At 45.8% G+C, this 15,395-nt stretch overlaps 1 protein-coding gene across 1 annotated transcript in view; it reads right to left on the bottom strand.

Annotated features, from left to right (window-relative positions):
• Window positions 1-15,395, bottom strand: part of Parva (parvin alpha) — a 162,148-nt gene that overhangs the window by 136,590 nt on the left and 10,163 nt on the right. The window lies entirely within an intron of this gene.

Raw genomic sequence — 15,395 nt, 5'->3', positions numbered from 1 at the left:
AAATAGTAAAATTGAGCTTTGATCAGAATGTTGTCTTAGCTCCATTCTTTCTTCCGCCCCGTCTAGATTCCTCTCTTTTCAGCTCGAACTGCCATTCTCAGTTGAACCGTTCATGTTGTGGACTGCGGGCAGGCCGCAACACCATGAAATCAACCCTACAGAAGTAATATTACATGTGGGAAAATATTTCTAGAAACAAAGCTATACCCATAGCATTTCTGTAATGACAAATACATGGAGATTTAACTACTGGAGGAACAGTTGGCAAGCTACAGCATGTCTTCCGGGCAGAATATTACCATCACAGTCAATTAAAGTCATCCCCCTGTTCACGGGAGCATGGCAACGGGAAATGCCACGGGGGGGGGGGGGTCATAGAAATGTGTATTCATATGAAAAAAAAAACTACAGTAGTAAAACCCATGGGAAATACTGGGGATGAATAAGCTAAGTGCCAAGTGTGATTGTATCTGTGATGGTGACTCAGGGTGTGCGCAGTCCCGGCCTGTGAGGTGAGGTGTCTGTTATGAAGCCTTGACAGATAAGAAAAGAATGTTAGAGTGAATAGATAGGAACACACACACACACACACACACATACACACACGCACACGCATGGAACTCATCTAATAGAGTTGGGTGCAAACCAGCTTGACTCTAGTTGTCCAACTGGAGCCCCAGGAAAGCCAAGCTGTGGAACAAACATATACCCAGGACATCCAGTCTGCAAAGATCAAGAAGCTCAAAGCTGCCCCAACTCAATCTGCACAGACTCCTGTATGCAGTTCTATGTCCTTATGTTATCTTGTTATCCTGAGAAAAGTAACAGTTAGGTTTTTTTTTTGTTTTTTGTTTTTCTTTAATTAAGAGAATAAGAAAAACATCCTTTCCTGGCTCATACTTGAAAACTCTCCTATGGAAACGTAGATACGCTGAGAGGCAGGATAACCTAATGGTTAGGGGACATTAGGTCCTAGAGTTGACAGCCTTGCTTTGAATGCTATGCTGGCCCCACCACTTATAGTGAGCTGATTACTCCAGCTCTGTAACTCAGTACACAGAAAGAGATAAAAGCAAAGCCTGAGGCCACCAAGAGGCACAGCTGGTAAAGGAGCTTGCCACCAAGGCTGATGACCTGAGTTTGGTCCCCTGGATCTACTTAGCAGAAGGAGAGAATTGACTCCTGTAAGCTGTCCTCTGACCCTTCATGCATGTACAGCATACAGTAAATAAGTGTAATTAAAATAGCAAAATCCTACCTCACAGCTAGTCATTTAATGGGATCCAAGGAATCTATCTTTCTGTGTAATATACATTACATATAACTGTGACCTCTGCAAGCTCTCTACAGTATATTCCAAGCTTTAGGGGAGGGTGAGGCCACAGTCACGAATGGGCCAAAGGGAAGGTTGAAACACTAGCACAGTAACAGCACACATTTTTGTGTGGCATGCCAAGACCCCAACATGAACTCATNACTAGCTGTGTTAGAGACTGCTCTGTTGCATCCTTGTATAGAAATAATACACACATACAGAGAAAAGCTGGGATTAGGTTTGACAGAGAAGATCAGCATGTTTATTATACACAGGCGAACAAGGAGGCAGGCTTAGCTAGTCTCCACAGAAGCAGCCTGTGTAGGGGAGCAGTCTTCAGCACATCGGCACGCAGAGCAGGGAGAAAGTTACAGTGGGCATTTTCTGGAGCCACTATGACTATCCACACATGGACAAGAGGAAGGTTCTGCCATCCTCTGAGCCTCACCCAGGGAACGCTTTGCCACTTCCATATGTCTGAGACACCAGGGGTTCTTGACAAGGCTGTGCTCACGTCAAACAATACCCTTCTTCAGTCGCTCCCCAACATTGCTTCAAGGCCTTTTGATCCCCATTTGGTAGATGGAAAACTGACATTCAAAGAAACAAATGATATGGCCAGGCCCAAGCAGCTCTGAGGTCTGTGTCCCTCCAGAGGACCAGTCCCTAGAAGCTAGGCTAAAGAGGAAAGTGTGTCTCTTTCCCAAGATGGAAATTCAACTCCAGGGCTGTTCCTTCCAGGGCTGTATCTGCAATCCCCTCCCTGGGGCTAACACTCAGCAGTTGGCCTTCCTGCCCCTGGTAGGATGATAGTCTCCGGGTGTGAACTCAGCAGGCAGGCAGTTCTTGGAATGTTCTGGGAGGATGCAGGGGCTCATGAGTCACTCTGCCCTTCTCTCTGCTCCTTCTCAAGGCCCTGGATGTCATTATCCCTGTCACTGGGTTTTCTGCTGCTGGTTGGCTGCACAATTATCCCTAAAAGGAAATCAGTCTTAAGTCTCATCTCCATAGCCAAGTGCACTGGAGGAGGGCAGGAGAGACCTGCAAACCTTCCAGGGCACCTGCCTGGAAGAACTGGAGAGGCAGAGGGGCTCCGACTGGCTGGCAACTTTGGATCTCCATTAGGGCTAGAGGCTTCCTCCAATCAGAACCCTGGACCCTCTGCATCAAAGGCAAGCATGCCAGAAGAACACACAATCTCTAAATATTTATCCCAAAAGTCAAGAGAGAACCCAGTCAGCAAAGGCTGGAAAACCAGAGGCAGTCGGCCTGGGAGAAGGGGGAATGCTAGAAACACAAAGTCCTTTTGCCTTGAACTCCAGAAATGTCTGTGAACACTAAATGCTGGAGACAGGATCTTAGGAATTCACCACTTAGAAATGTATGGGCACATCCCCAACAAAACCAGAGCTCAGGGGGACTCAAATGACAGGCGCTCTTTACAAGAAAAGTTATAATTTTGTATTTAGTTTTAATTTTTTTTGAGTCAGAATCTCACTATGTAGTCTAGGCTAGCCTCAGACTTTGCTGCATCAAACCAGGTATGGATGCCACATGCTTATAATCACAGTATTTCAGAGGCTGAGGCAGGAGGATGACAAGTTCATGACTAGCCTAGACTGTATACTGATGCGCTCTCTCTCTCTCTCTCTCTCTCTCTCTCTCTCTCTCTCTCTCTCTCTCTCTCTCCAAACCAACAACAAAATCTTGCTATACAGAGTCTGTGGCAAATGCCAGGCTTTCTGCCTCGCCTCCTGAATGCAGAAGGCAGGAGTGAATTCATAGGAAGAAAAAAAATTGTTTTTAGCCCTGAAATATGAAGTATAGGGATATTTGCTTATAGCCACCCCATTACATGCATCTCCTTCCTGAAGACCAAGCTGGACATATTTAACTAAATTCAAACTCAAGAAGCTTGAGACAGCAATTCCACTTCTAAGAATTTATGGTTGGTAATGGAGACCAGCGGAAGGAAGGTGGGCAGATGAAGACAGCCACAAGGAATATGAACAAAGTCGTAGAACACATATACATGTATATATATATATATATATATATATATATATATACACACACAGCATGATGAAATACATTATTTTATATTCTACCTAAAAAAATAATAAAGAAGGAATTCATGGGGCTGGTAAACTGAAATAGGATACTTTTATTTGTTTGCAAGCAGGCTTAATGCACTATTGTTTGGAGCAGTAAATTGTTACAAAAAGCTTAAGTGCCTGGCAATAGGAGACGGTTTGAATACCTTCTAGCAGGGTGTGACTCTGTCATACAGTACACCAAGCTGCTGAAAAATGAGACCACACCTGAAAGGCACCAAGACCAGTAACAGCCAGAAAAGAGTAGCCAGCCATCTGAACGTTGTATTGATTATTCTTGTCAGTGTGTGTTGTGGGGTCAAACTCGGGTCTTCAGGCTTGCACCGGAAGCTTCTTTACCCACCCAACCATCTTCCCAGTTGGCTAAACACTTTTAACACACGGTTGAAGCACTAAGACTTTCTTTCCTATTTTCTGTTAGTCTGTCATTCTTTGCTGTTAGTGTTTTGAGACAAGGTCTTACTCTGTGTCCCAGGCGGAGACTTGCATCCATCCTCGCAGATGGACCTCCCTAGCTGGGATCACAGGAGTTCCATCCTTGGCTGGCTCACAGCTTTGTTCACATGTACACTACCACTGCCTTTTAGTCCTGCAGTGAGGAATAAAGATGGGCCCGAGCTTCCCAGTCAATACTCCTGACCCCAGGAGCCGCAGAGACAGCTCACTGGTCAAGAGCATGCAGTGTTCTTGCAGAGGGCTTGAGTTCAATTCCCAGAACTCAAATCAGGAGGCCCACAACCCTCCCTAAATCCAGCTGCAGAGGGTTTGATGACCTCTTCTGGCTTCCAAGGACATCTGCATCCCAGGTACACATACCCACACACAAATACATAAGAAAGAAAACGCTTTAGAGGGGCGGAGTGCCGCACACCTTTGATCCCACTGCTCAGGAGGCAGAGACAAGTGGATCTCTGTGAGTTCAAGGCCAGCCTGGTCTACATATGAGTTCCAGGACAGCCAGAGCCACATAGTGAGACCCTGTCTTAAAAAATAAATAAATAAAAGGAAAGTTGAAACCTACTTTAGACCAATTAGAACTTGTTTCACTGTAAACAAATTTTAATTGGTTTACTACAAGTGTCATTAATACTAAAAGCTGGCTTGACATCCTGTGAACAAGAGCCACACCCTAGAGCCTGACAGTACACATCAGTGGAAGTGCCCAGAGGCCCCAACATTGTTTTCCATGCTTTCCAGTATTGGACCTTTTCTCAACAATTCTATGAGCTGTATACATTAACACTAGAGCTCAGAGACATTTGTCTCAGGTTGCACAGCCAACGTGTGGCAGGACCCAGGGGGATGGCTCGTGGGCAGGCTTGCCTCTCGGTGCTAGTTTGTTGAACAATTAACCAAGTAGAAAAGTGCCAAGCTAGAAAAGTGCCAAGCCGGGCGGTGGTGGTGGTGCATGCCTCTAATCCCAGCACTTGGGAGGCAGAGGCAGGCAGATTTCTGAGTTCAAGGCCAGCCTGGTCTACAAAGTGAGTTCCAGGACAGCCAGGGCTATACAGAGAAACCCTGTCTCAGGGGGGAAAAAAAGAAAGAAAGAAAAAGAAGAAAAGTGCCAACATCTTGAAAGACTAGGGAAGCTGTAATTTATTAGGTGGTCACTCTGGATACATACCATTGACAAGCCATTGTTCATCATTATGGATGAATGAACACACATTTTTCAGAAAAGCCCTTGTCCGTATGGTATCACAGCTGGCAGAGTTGGGTTTGGCTCCTGAAGAGACTGACTGAAATCTCTCTTTTGTGGTTGTTGTTACTTTTAAAAGATTTGTGTGTGTGTGTGTGTGTGTGTGTGTGTGTGTGTGTTTAAGCCCATGCATGGATGCACGTGAGTACAGGTATCCACACAGGCCTGAAGACAGCAGAGTTATACTGGAGTTATTATAGGCAGTGAGCTTCCTGACATGGCTGCTGGGATCCAAATCCAAGGCTGGGTGGGTCCTTTAGGGGAGCAGAAATCTGAACCTTCTCTCCAGACCCACCTTGTTATACCCCTTCATAGGGGAGCAACTTTGGGCCAGTCAATTCTCTCTCTTGAGCCTCAGCTTTCTTATCCGTAAAATGGAGAGACAGGACCTCCCAGGAGTCCTGCTGGGATTTCACTCATGCAGATGCATCACATATGTTGGCTCCATTCAAACATAAAAGGAAGAGCTGCATGGGGCACATCGACAGGCACACCCCATCTATTCCAATTTTACAAGCAAGCTGAAAAGTGGCTACACACCTCCCAGTGCTCTGACTGGGAAAGCTGGCTTCTAACCGTTCTGATCCTGCCTCTTGAATATCGACTCAGGACGTCTAATACTGTCTCCCAGTGCCAGGCTTCATTTGTATCCAGTCAAAGCCAGTTTGCTGACTACCTCTGTTGATTTTTAGGGAGCTCAGCACTGCCCTAGGTCCTAAGTCCATCTTCCTATCGGCCCCAGGCCAGGCCTGAGTTCTCTTTACCTGGTACTCAGAAGAGCTGTTTGCAGAGGAGCCCAAGCCTGTGATAGAGTTTGTTTGTTTGTTTGTTTGTTTGTTTGTTTGAGACAGGGTTTCTCTTTAGAGCCCTGGCTGTCCGCGAACTCACTTTGTAGACCAGGCTGGCCTCGAACTTAGAAATCCACCTGCCTCTGCCTTCCGAGTGCTGGGATTAAAGGCATGCGTCATCACGCCCTGCTGGGATAGATTTTTACTGTTTAACTTGAAGTGCAGCTAGGACCAGGGCAATACCTTTGTCATGGGCTATGCAACCAAGCCACACCAAGGCCACTTGGCAGGGCACAGCCCAGACTTTGGCTGCTCTTTCTGCCCAAGAAGGTGGTGTTGACCTCTGGGTGGCTCAAGGGCTCATCCTCCTGAGATCCTCTAAGTGCAGCAGGCTTTATCTGGAAGCATTTCAGAACCCAATTTTTTAAAAAATAGTCAATGGCTGGGCATGATGGTATACCCTTAATCCCCAGCACTTGGGAGGCAGAGGCATATGGATCTCTGAGTCTAAGGCCAGCTTGTTCCTACATAGTGAGTCTCAGGGACTCCAAGGCTACATAGTAAGACCCTATCTCCAAACAAAATAAAATAAACAAACAGAAACCCGCCAAAGGCTCACACATGGACCTTCTGAAGACCTGCCCTGCAAAGGAGTTATCCCCTCCCATAGTACATTCAGTGCTCGGGATGCCTGGCATTTCACTCATTACAGGGGCATCGAAGGTCTACCTTCAGGACTCAGAAAAGTCTTCTGTTTTTCTCAAAATCAAAGTGAAATTTCAAATGTATCTTAAGGTGGCAATAGCAGCAATCACCCTTCAGGCCCTACCCCTTCAACTGCAGGTTCTACCACAAGCATGTATTAGCACACCCAAAGATAAATTTTAAAAATTTAAAGAAAAATTTAAAGAAAGAAACAATAGAGCCGGAGAGCCACTGCGTTCCATCACTCATGAAATGGAAGGAAAGAAAGACTTGAAGAGCAACTTGTTGAGCCAGCTCCTCCTGGGTTCAAATCTTGTGCCTTCCTTTCACTCAATAAGATACCACGGAATAGATTTCCCATCTCTCTTCAGAAGCAATGAGGTTATATTTCTCAGCCTCATTTTTGCTTGACGGTAGCCGTATTTTCCACCTCTTTCTGGTGGTCACCAAGGACCTAGAGGGCTGGGAAGGCTTGTGAATGCTAGGCCCATGGTTAACATTAGGCTATCTCTAGCCCTGAAAAGTTTTCTTTTTGTTTTGAGACAGAGTTTCATGTAGCCCAGGCTGGCCTCAAATTTTTTATGTAACAGAAGGTGACTAAGTCACAGCCCCAGCCCCCCAATACCATGTTGCATGTTAGAATCCCACACAAGAAAGAAGCATCAATTATCAGTGACGTTAGGAAGTAAAGTTAAAAACACAGAAAGTCTAAGGACAGATCTGTGTTTGTTTAGTGTGGATGGAAGCTGCTAATTGGTCTCATCAAGCGTGTGAAAGTTCATTGCTAATATCACCTGACATTCTCTTAAAGAGCTGTTGCTCTTAGAGCCATATGGTGTGTGATCCAGAGGGCAGTTAATTATCTAGATTTTGAAAACATTACAGTTTATTCACTATGAGAAATCACAGTGCCATTGAAATTAATCTACATGTTCCAAGCCTTGAAATAAGCCTCAATTAAGTGACCTAGGCAAATTTTGACACAGGGTCTCATTTAGCCCACAATGGCCTCAAACTTGCTAGTGGTCTGAGGATAATCTTGCTATGTATCTAAGTTAAACTCCTGATTTTCCTGCCTCCACTTCACAGGTAGTAAGATTGCAGTCATGCACTACGATGTTCATCTCATATTTGCTTTTAAACAACAACACAACACAAACCATGCACTGCATGGCGGTATGCACCTCACTCCCAGCCTAGGGAGGCAGAGGCAGGCTACATATTGATATCCTGTCTAATAAAAGGCCTGAATCCTCAAATGACCATGTGGAAACAGTGTAATCAAGAACAATGACAGGGGGCTCTGCAGGGATGTAATACTCCTTGTTATACTGATTTTTATTGTGTTAAACTTCAGAGAACTGAGAGTCTAGCTAGAAGTGCCTTCCCTAGCACAGGACCTTTGCCTTTGGAAAATTTCCCTGACCTCTCTATGCCTCAGTGTCCTCATCTGAAGAGGTGAATGCCCTTCATAGGTTTGCTTCAAAGATCCAATAAGCTAATATGTATAAGACACCAACCTGGCCCCAGAGTGGGATTGTATTATGTGCCTGCTGTCACTATTATTGTTTGAAAAGTAATAACATAGACTATGGCTTAGATAATTGCCCCTCAAAACCATGTGCTAAAGATGCAGACCTTACAGGGGATCGTGTCTCTACTGAGAGATCCTCAGGTCACTAGAGTGTAGGACCCCAGCCCACACTTCTGCCTTTTGCTTCTTAACCACAAGATGGCCAGTTTGCTGGGGCACATGCTCCCATCATCACCACCTAGAACATCTAGCAGCAACTCAGAGTTCAGAGTAGGTCTATAGTAGATCTGCCCACTCTTGAACTGAAACCTTCAAAACCATAAACCAAACTAAACCTTTTCTCTTTATAAACTATCTCAGGCATTTCATTATAGTCATAGGAAGCGAAGTAACACATGCTATTAAACTATTCTATACATCACTTACATGTATACATTTTAATCTTTAGTTTGGAGCCAAAGCTATCTATATTTCAGGCAAGCAACCTGTAGTTTAATTATGAAAGTCTCAAATGTATGACCATTTACTTAACAAGATATTTCAGGAATATGGTAACTCTATAAGATGAAATGTGCCTAACTCAAAGTGAATCATGTCTCTACTTCCCTCTGCCAATGTCAAAGATGAAGAAGAGGAGATGGCTTCAATGGTCAGCTTTCTGGCTAATACTCAAGGGATGCTCATGAATTCTGTGGACTTTAAAGAACTGGTGCCCAGTTAGACATCCAAGTGGCCAGAAAACACGTGAAAAGTTACTCAAGATCAGCTACCAAGGAAGCACAAATAGAAGCAAAGGATGGTATCATGAGAAAGATGGACACTAACAAGTGTTGATGAGGACAGGAGGGAACTGGTCTCCTCATACACAGCTCATGAGAACAGCCCCACACACCTTCCTTGCATATGTATGTGTTTGCTGTGTGTGCCTTTGCACATGCATACAGTGTGCATATTCATATTTGTGTCAATATGAGGAGACCGGAGGGTGATGGGAATCTTCCTCTGTCACTCTTCCACTCTACTCTTTGAGACAGAGTCTCACGGTCAAACCTGGAACTGATTGTTTTGACCAGTCTCACCTCCCAGCTTACTCAGGGATTCTCTTCTAAGATTGAACCTGACCTTCTAAGGGTACCTTCTACCGTCTAAGATTGAACTTACAGGTAAACTGCCACGACCCGTGGCACTTACGTATGTTGTAGAGGTACAGACACCGGTCCCCTTGATTGTACAGCAGGCACTTAAACACCTAGTAACCTCTGCAACCCAATTATTGATCTGTTTGAAAAGTTCGGCAATTTCTCAAAATATCAAACATGGCGATTACCATATAGCCCAGCGATGTCTCTTTTAGGTACCCAAGGGAGATGAAAACACACAGCCATACAAATATTTACATGTGAAAATTTAAAGTGCTAATTTGTAATAGGTTAAACAAAACAAAAACAAGAACAACCTTCGTCCATCAGCTGATGAGTAAGTACATCTATCCAAATGAACAGTTCCCAGCCATAAAAGGAAATGAAATTCTGACACATGCTAATATGTACCCACCTTGACAATATTATGCTAAGAGATCAGATGCAGAAAGTTGCATTGTATAAATAGAAGCAATGTCTAAAACAAGTGTTCTAGTTTCTGTTGCTGTAATCAAACTCTCTGACCAGAATTTAGGGGAAGAAAGGATTTATTTCAGCGTCCACTTCCAGGTCACAGTATATCACTGAGAGAAGTCAAGGCAGGGACCGGAAGGCAAGCCTTCTTGCTAATCCACACAGCATCTTGGCCAAAGGAAGAACTCCCTTCACAGCTGAAGCACACAGGAACTTTGTGTACCTTATTGCTTGCTAGGTGGCTTGTAGGCTGTTATACTCAGCTTGCTTTCTTACATAGTTGGGGACCATCTGTCTAGGGATGATGTTGCCCATGGTGGGCTGGACCTTCCTACAACAATTAACAATCAAGATAATTCTCCAGTCATGCCCACAGGCCAATCTGATGCAGGCCATTCCTCAGCTGAGGCTATGTCAAGCTGATCTTAATGCTATCCAGGACCGTAAGCAAATCCATGGAAATAAAGAGTAGATTGAGGTAGAAGGATGGGGAAGCAGACACAGAAATCATCTTCAACTTATAGCAATGGTTGTACAACAGCAAACACAACACATTTAGGTTATATCTCAGTATAGATTTTTTTTTTAATTACCATTCCTCTATAGGGCCCAGTCTTTCCTCTGGCTTTCAACTTCCAGCAGAGACCTGAAACATGCATTCCCACCTCATGAGAAGCTGCGTGAAGACAAGGTACTACTGCATGACAGTATCATGACACCCAGGTTAATGAGCCTGCAAGTTAAGGCAAGAGGCCCTAAGCTAAGAGGTCTGGGCAAGAAGCGTGGCTTGGGAGGGACCACCGCACTAGGCAGGAGAGGGATCTGTCATTCACACCCCCTCCATCCTCCCCATCAAACACAATCTTCCAACCCCAGAGGTTCAGAAGAGGCTGTTAGATTTTTTTTTCACACAAGAACACCATGAATCACAATTCCCAGAACCAGCAATCCTGAAAGGGCTAGGTAGCCAGGAGTCCAAATGACTTCAATTGATGTCATAGACTGGAAAAGCTGACAGTCAGGCCTTCCAAACTGAAAGTCAATTGCCAACCATGAAATTCATGGCCCCTGGACTCCTCTTCCCCACCTGCTTCAACACCAATTTAAGCAATTCTGAACTCTGATCTCTGTGGTAGAATGTCCCCGATTTATTGAAGTGTCGGGTCCCAATTGTGTTAACATCCACCTCTGGCAGGGCCATTACTAGGCGTGAATCTGGGTGCCCATCACCCTGTCACATTAGCACAGTGACAATCAGAAGCAACAAATCAACCTTCCCCTCCAGAGTCATCAGGGAGCCTTGCAATTTCCCATAATGACGGGAGTGAGGAAAAGCAGGTGAGGCGTCATTTTTCCCATTTTTTCCTCCGGGAGACTGGACAGGCGCTGGAGGGGCTACCAAGCCCACCAGGACGCCTTGCAACCCTCAGCCAAGACACAGCTGCAGCTCCCTGCCAAGGGCTACACCCTCAGACTTGCTTTACATTGGAACTGGGTTACCCTCCCCCTGTGTTTTGCAAACAACCTCAAAACTGTCAGCTCCTGCTGCCCAGGCTTCTCCCAGCTGTCACTATTAACTACCTGTCATCTGCAGGTCTGCTCCACCAGGGCTGAGAGCCAGGAAGGGTGTGTATGTGTACTCAGCCTTATGGTAAATAGGAAAATTCCTTCCAGCAGAGAGGACTGTTTATTTCCAAGCCTGAGGTGCGAGGGAGCGGAGTGAATAGGGCAAGAAGCTGGGGGCTCCTTTGTGAACACCCTCTCGGGGCCTCGTGGAGCCAGTGAAATTGTGATTCTGTAGTGGTTATTAACAGCTCAAGCTGTTACTCAGTGAGGAGCCCAGCCTGCTGGCCTTTCTCCCCAGGACCCTGCATCTGAGACTGTGCCCTGGATTCCCATAAGTCTGTCTGATTCAAGGCCGTGACGGTTAATCGTGACTGTCAACTTAACTGGATTTAGGATCACCATAGAAACACATCCCTGAGTGTATCTATGAAGATGTGTCCAGAAAGGTTTTTACAGAACAGCAAAGAGCCATCCTGGATTGTGGGTGGCACACCATCCCATGGGGTAGGGTCCAATACAGAATAAAAAGGAGGCAGTGGGTACCAGCATTGTGTCCCTCTGCGTCCAGCCTGCAGGTGCGATATGGCTGGCTGGCTCATGCTCCTGCTACCATGGCCTCTCTCCCATGAATGCACCCTGGAACTGTGAGCCAAGTTAACCAATCTTCCTTCCTTCCTTCCTTCCTTCCTTCCTTCCTTCCTTCCTTCCTTCCTTCCTTCCTTCCACCAGGTATTTTGTCCCAGCAACAAGAAAGATGGTAATAGAAAAACCAAGGCATGTGACAGACACTGTTCAGAGTCTCTGTTCAGAATGCCCACACCTGCTGCCTTGGTGCCTCATCTTCTACCTCCTCTTCTGCCTGCAGCCCCCATAGCCATGCAAGCCAAGGCAAACGTTGACAGTAGAATCACTATTCTGAATCAAGAAGTTAGGGGACTCTGCAATTAGCAGATTTAATATCCTACCAATGAAGGTGTTATGGAGAGAGGTGATCATGGAGCCTGCTACACCGAACCTCCTGAGTCATGGGGTACCCACAGCCTGCATCACATCATGGTAGAAACAGCCCATGCCAGCCCAATGCGGCCACCTCCAGGTGACCTCAGCTGTCACCTCCAGGTCACCTCAGCTGTACTTGGTGCAGAGCGTCACTCCTGACGGCAGAGAGCTGAACTGTGCTTGCCACAGCACAGCTGAGAGCAATGGTGTTAATAAGTACTGTGGTTACATCTGCTACCAAGTGACTCCCCGAAACACTCCCTGAAGTATGGGGTGTGACAGACACGTGCTCCAGCAGGCTCAGGTCTACAGCAGATGTGACACATCTGAGGATTAACTTCTGTCCCAGATGAAGGTCACCTGCATAACCCACTTGCCAACAGAAGGAAGCGGAGAAGATGGCTCAGTCAAGTGCTTCCTTGCAAGCACAAAGATGTGAGTTCAATCCCCAGAACTCACATATACCAGTAAAAGCCCAAATGGCATGACAGTATGTGCTTAGAATTCTAACCTCGGAGGGGAGATGGAGACAGGTAGGTCCCCAGGGATCACTGGCCTGCTAGCCTAGACTCTTTGGCAAGTTCTGGGCCACTAAGAGACACTATTTCAAAAGGCAGTGATTGGTGCTTGGGGAACAGCAGTCCAAGCTGCCCCACTTCCTACAGACACCTGTGGGCTTTGCCATTGTTTGTATGGGCCCCATGGTCACCTCCTTATTGGTTTTTGTTTTTGAAGACAGGGTTTCTCTATGTAGCCCTGGCTGTCCTCGACCAGGCTGGTCTTACTATTTTATTTTGAGACTGGGTTTTTCAAAGTACGATAGGTAGTACCTGAACTTGAGACTCAGGTAGCTGGGGTTACAGGCTGGTGCCTCACCACCTAATTAGCTGTCACAACTGATTGATAGGCAGGACTCTTGCTGAGGAGTGGTAGCCTTGTTCCTGGTTCATTTGCAGCTCCTTAAGCTTTGCACTCCAGTGAAAGTACGTTGAGGCCGACAAGAAAGGATGGGAGGGGGCTGGGTTGAAATAATTCTGAACCTTAGAGAGGTCTGGTCTGCCTATACTGCTTCCTGCCCGCTAGTCTTGCCAGTGAGCTACTACATCTCCGTCCTTTATTTAAGTGTGCCTACATGAACTTGTACAGAGCCACTCAGAGGAAGCCTTGCCAGCCCCCTCCTTCATGCTACATACTGGGTACCACATATCCTAGGAATTGGTCTCTGCTCCCAGAGGACTGCCAAATAACAGGACTCACTGAGAATGTCTTCCCACAAAGAAGATACATTCCTAGGGAGAGGAAGGGGAGGGATTTTCACAAGCTAAACACACATACCAAAAGTTGAGATCTAGATCGAATCCAGCGACAAGAGAAGTCATCCAGGATTACAAGAGAATTTGAGGTAAACTGGGGCCTTCCTTGATGGGAACAAGCTGCCTACTGATGGTCCGATCCAGTTAAGACACACATCATGGAGAAGGTATGGGATACTCTGCGCTATGATAGACACCAGGGACAGATGCCTGGGACATAAATGTGACCAGAACACACACAACTCCTGCCTGCCTGGCATCTGCATGGGAAACAGAGAACTGTGATTGGTGGGGACCAAGGCTCAGGCTTAGGTAGCTTCATATCCAGGGCATTTATCCTCAGGTGAAATCCTCACCTGGATTTCTTACTGGATTCAGGTTGCAAAACAAACTGGACACTGCACAAAAGTTTACACCTGGCTCTTAAAAGTATTTTACTTTTAAAGGTAATTTAATATTGAGTCTGTTGTGTGGCTAGCTTTAAACGTTGGCTATTTATCTACAACTGCAAGTAGAGGCTTTAGGTGCTCACAAATGTCCACAGAAAGACTCCATCTCTTCTCCGGTACTAATGGCTGAAATGTAATTATGAACTATGCTTGTTAACCAAATAAACATATTCCAGGAGACAAGAATGATCCCTAATATGGAGGTGTCCTTGGGCTGGAGCCCACTTATCAGCTCTCCATCTCCTCCTCTGACACAGAGGTGCCTTCATTAGCAAAGGAAAGAAAGAGTCTTTGTGGTGATGTAATTCCCAGACCACCCCATGCAGACAATAAAATGCAGTTTAAGAGAAGCCTGGTGAAATCAGAGCTCAGAAATCACAGGAGGGCTGTGAGGGCCCCCAGAGGTTATTCAAGCCTGGTCCCCTAATTTTAGATTGGGCAAACACCACCAGGAAGGAGAAACAACTGACTGTGTCTGTACAACCTGTTAGTGAGGGCAATTTTCACCAGGCAAATATGGGGAAATCATCCCTCAGAAAACCCAAAACCATGTGTGTTAAATACTATGCAGAGCTACAGAGAGAAGACTCCCGCAGTGGGTTCCACTCACAGACATAGAGGGCTGAATGGAATGTGCCTGGAGTCACAACAGAGTGGCAGGCCAGAGGCTCTAGTGCACATAAAAGGAAGAGTGTCCCATCATCTTCAGAGTGCTATAAGTGACATACAGAGGGGATATCTTTGTGTGGTTAGTTTATTTTTATACAGCCTAGGACAGTCTTGAACTTGCTACATAGCAGAGGGTGATCTTGGATTTTTGGCCCTCTTGCCTCCAGATCTCAAATGCTGGGACTACAGGCCACACCACCATGCCTGCTCTACGTGGTGTAGAGATTGAACCCAGGGGTTCACGTATGCCCGGCAAGTACTCTACCAACCGAGTTATGTTCTCAGCCTCTCAGATTGGGTTTTAATGATGAATAGAGTTTATTGAATAGAGAAGGTCTTTTTTAGAAATGTCAAAGAGTAGGTGAACAGGCAAGAAGAATCTGGCACTTTTGTTGTGAGCCTTTACAGCGGAGCTGTCTCTCCAGCCCAAAGGCAAGAACACAAGAATAGAATGCTCAGGGAATGAAGGGGGCTTGCTGTGATTAAATGAAGAGTTTTTTTTTTTTAAAGATTTATTTATTTATTATACATGAGTACACTGTAGCTGTCTTCAGACACTCCAGAAGAGGGCGCCAGATCTCGTTGCGGATGGTTGTGAGCCACCATGTGGTTGCTGGGATTTGAACTCTGG

The sequence above is a fragment of the Mus caroli genome, chromosome 7, assembly GCF_900094665.2.
Source record: "Mus caroli chromosome 7, CAROLI_EIJ_v1.1, whole genome shotgun sequence".
Classification (NCBI taxonomy): domain Eukaryota; kingdom Metazoa; phylum Chordata; class Mammalia; order Rodentia; family Muridae; genus Mus; species Mus caroli.
The sequence above is the reverse complement of the archived record's forward strand: the minus strand, read 5'-3'. Positions and strand labels throughout refer to the sequence as shown.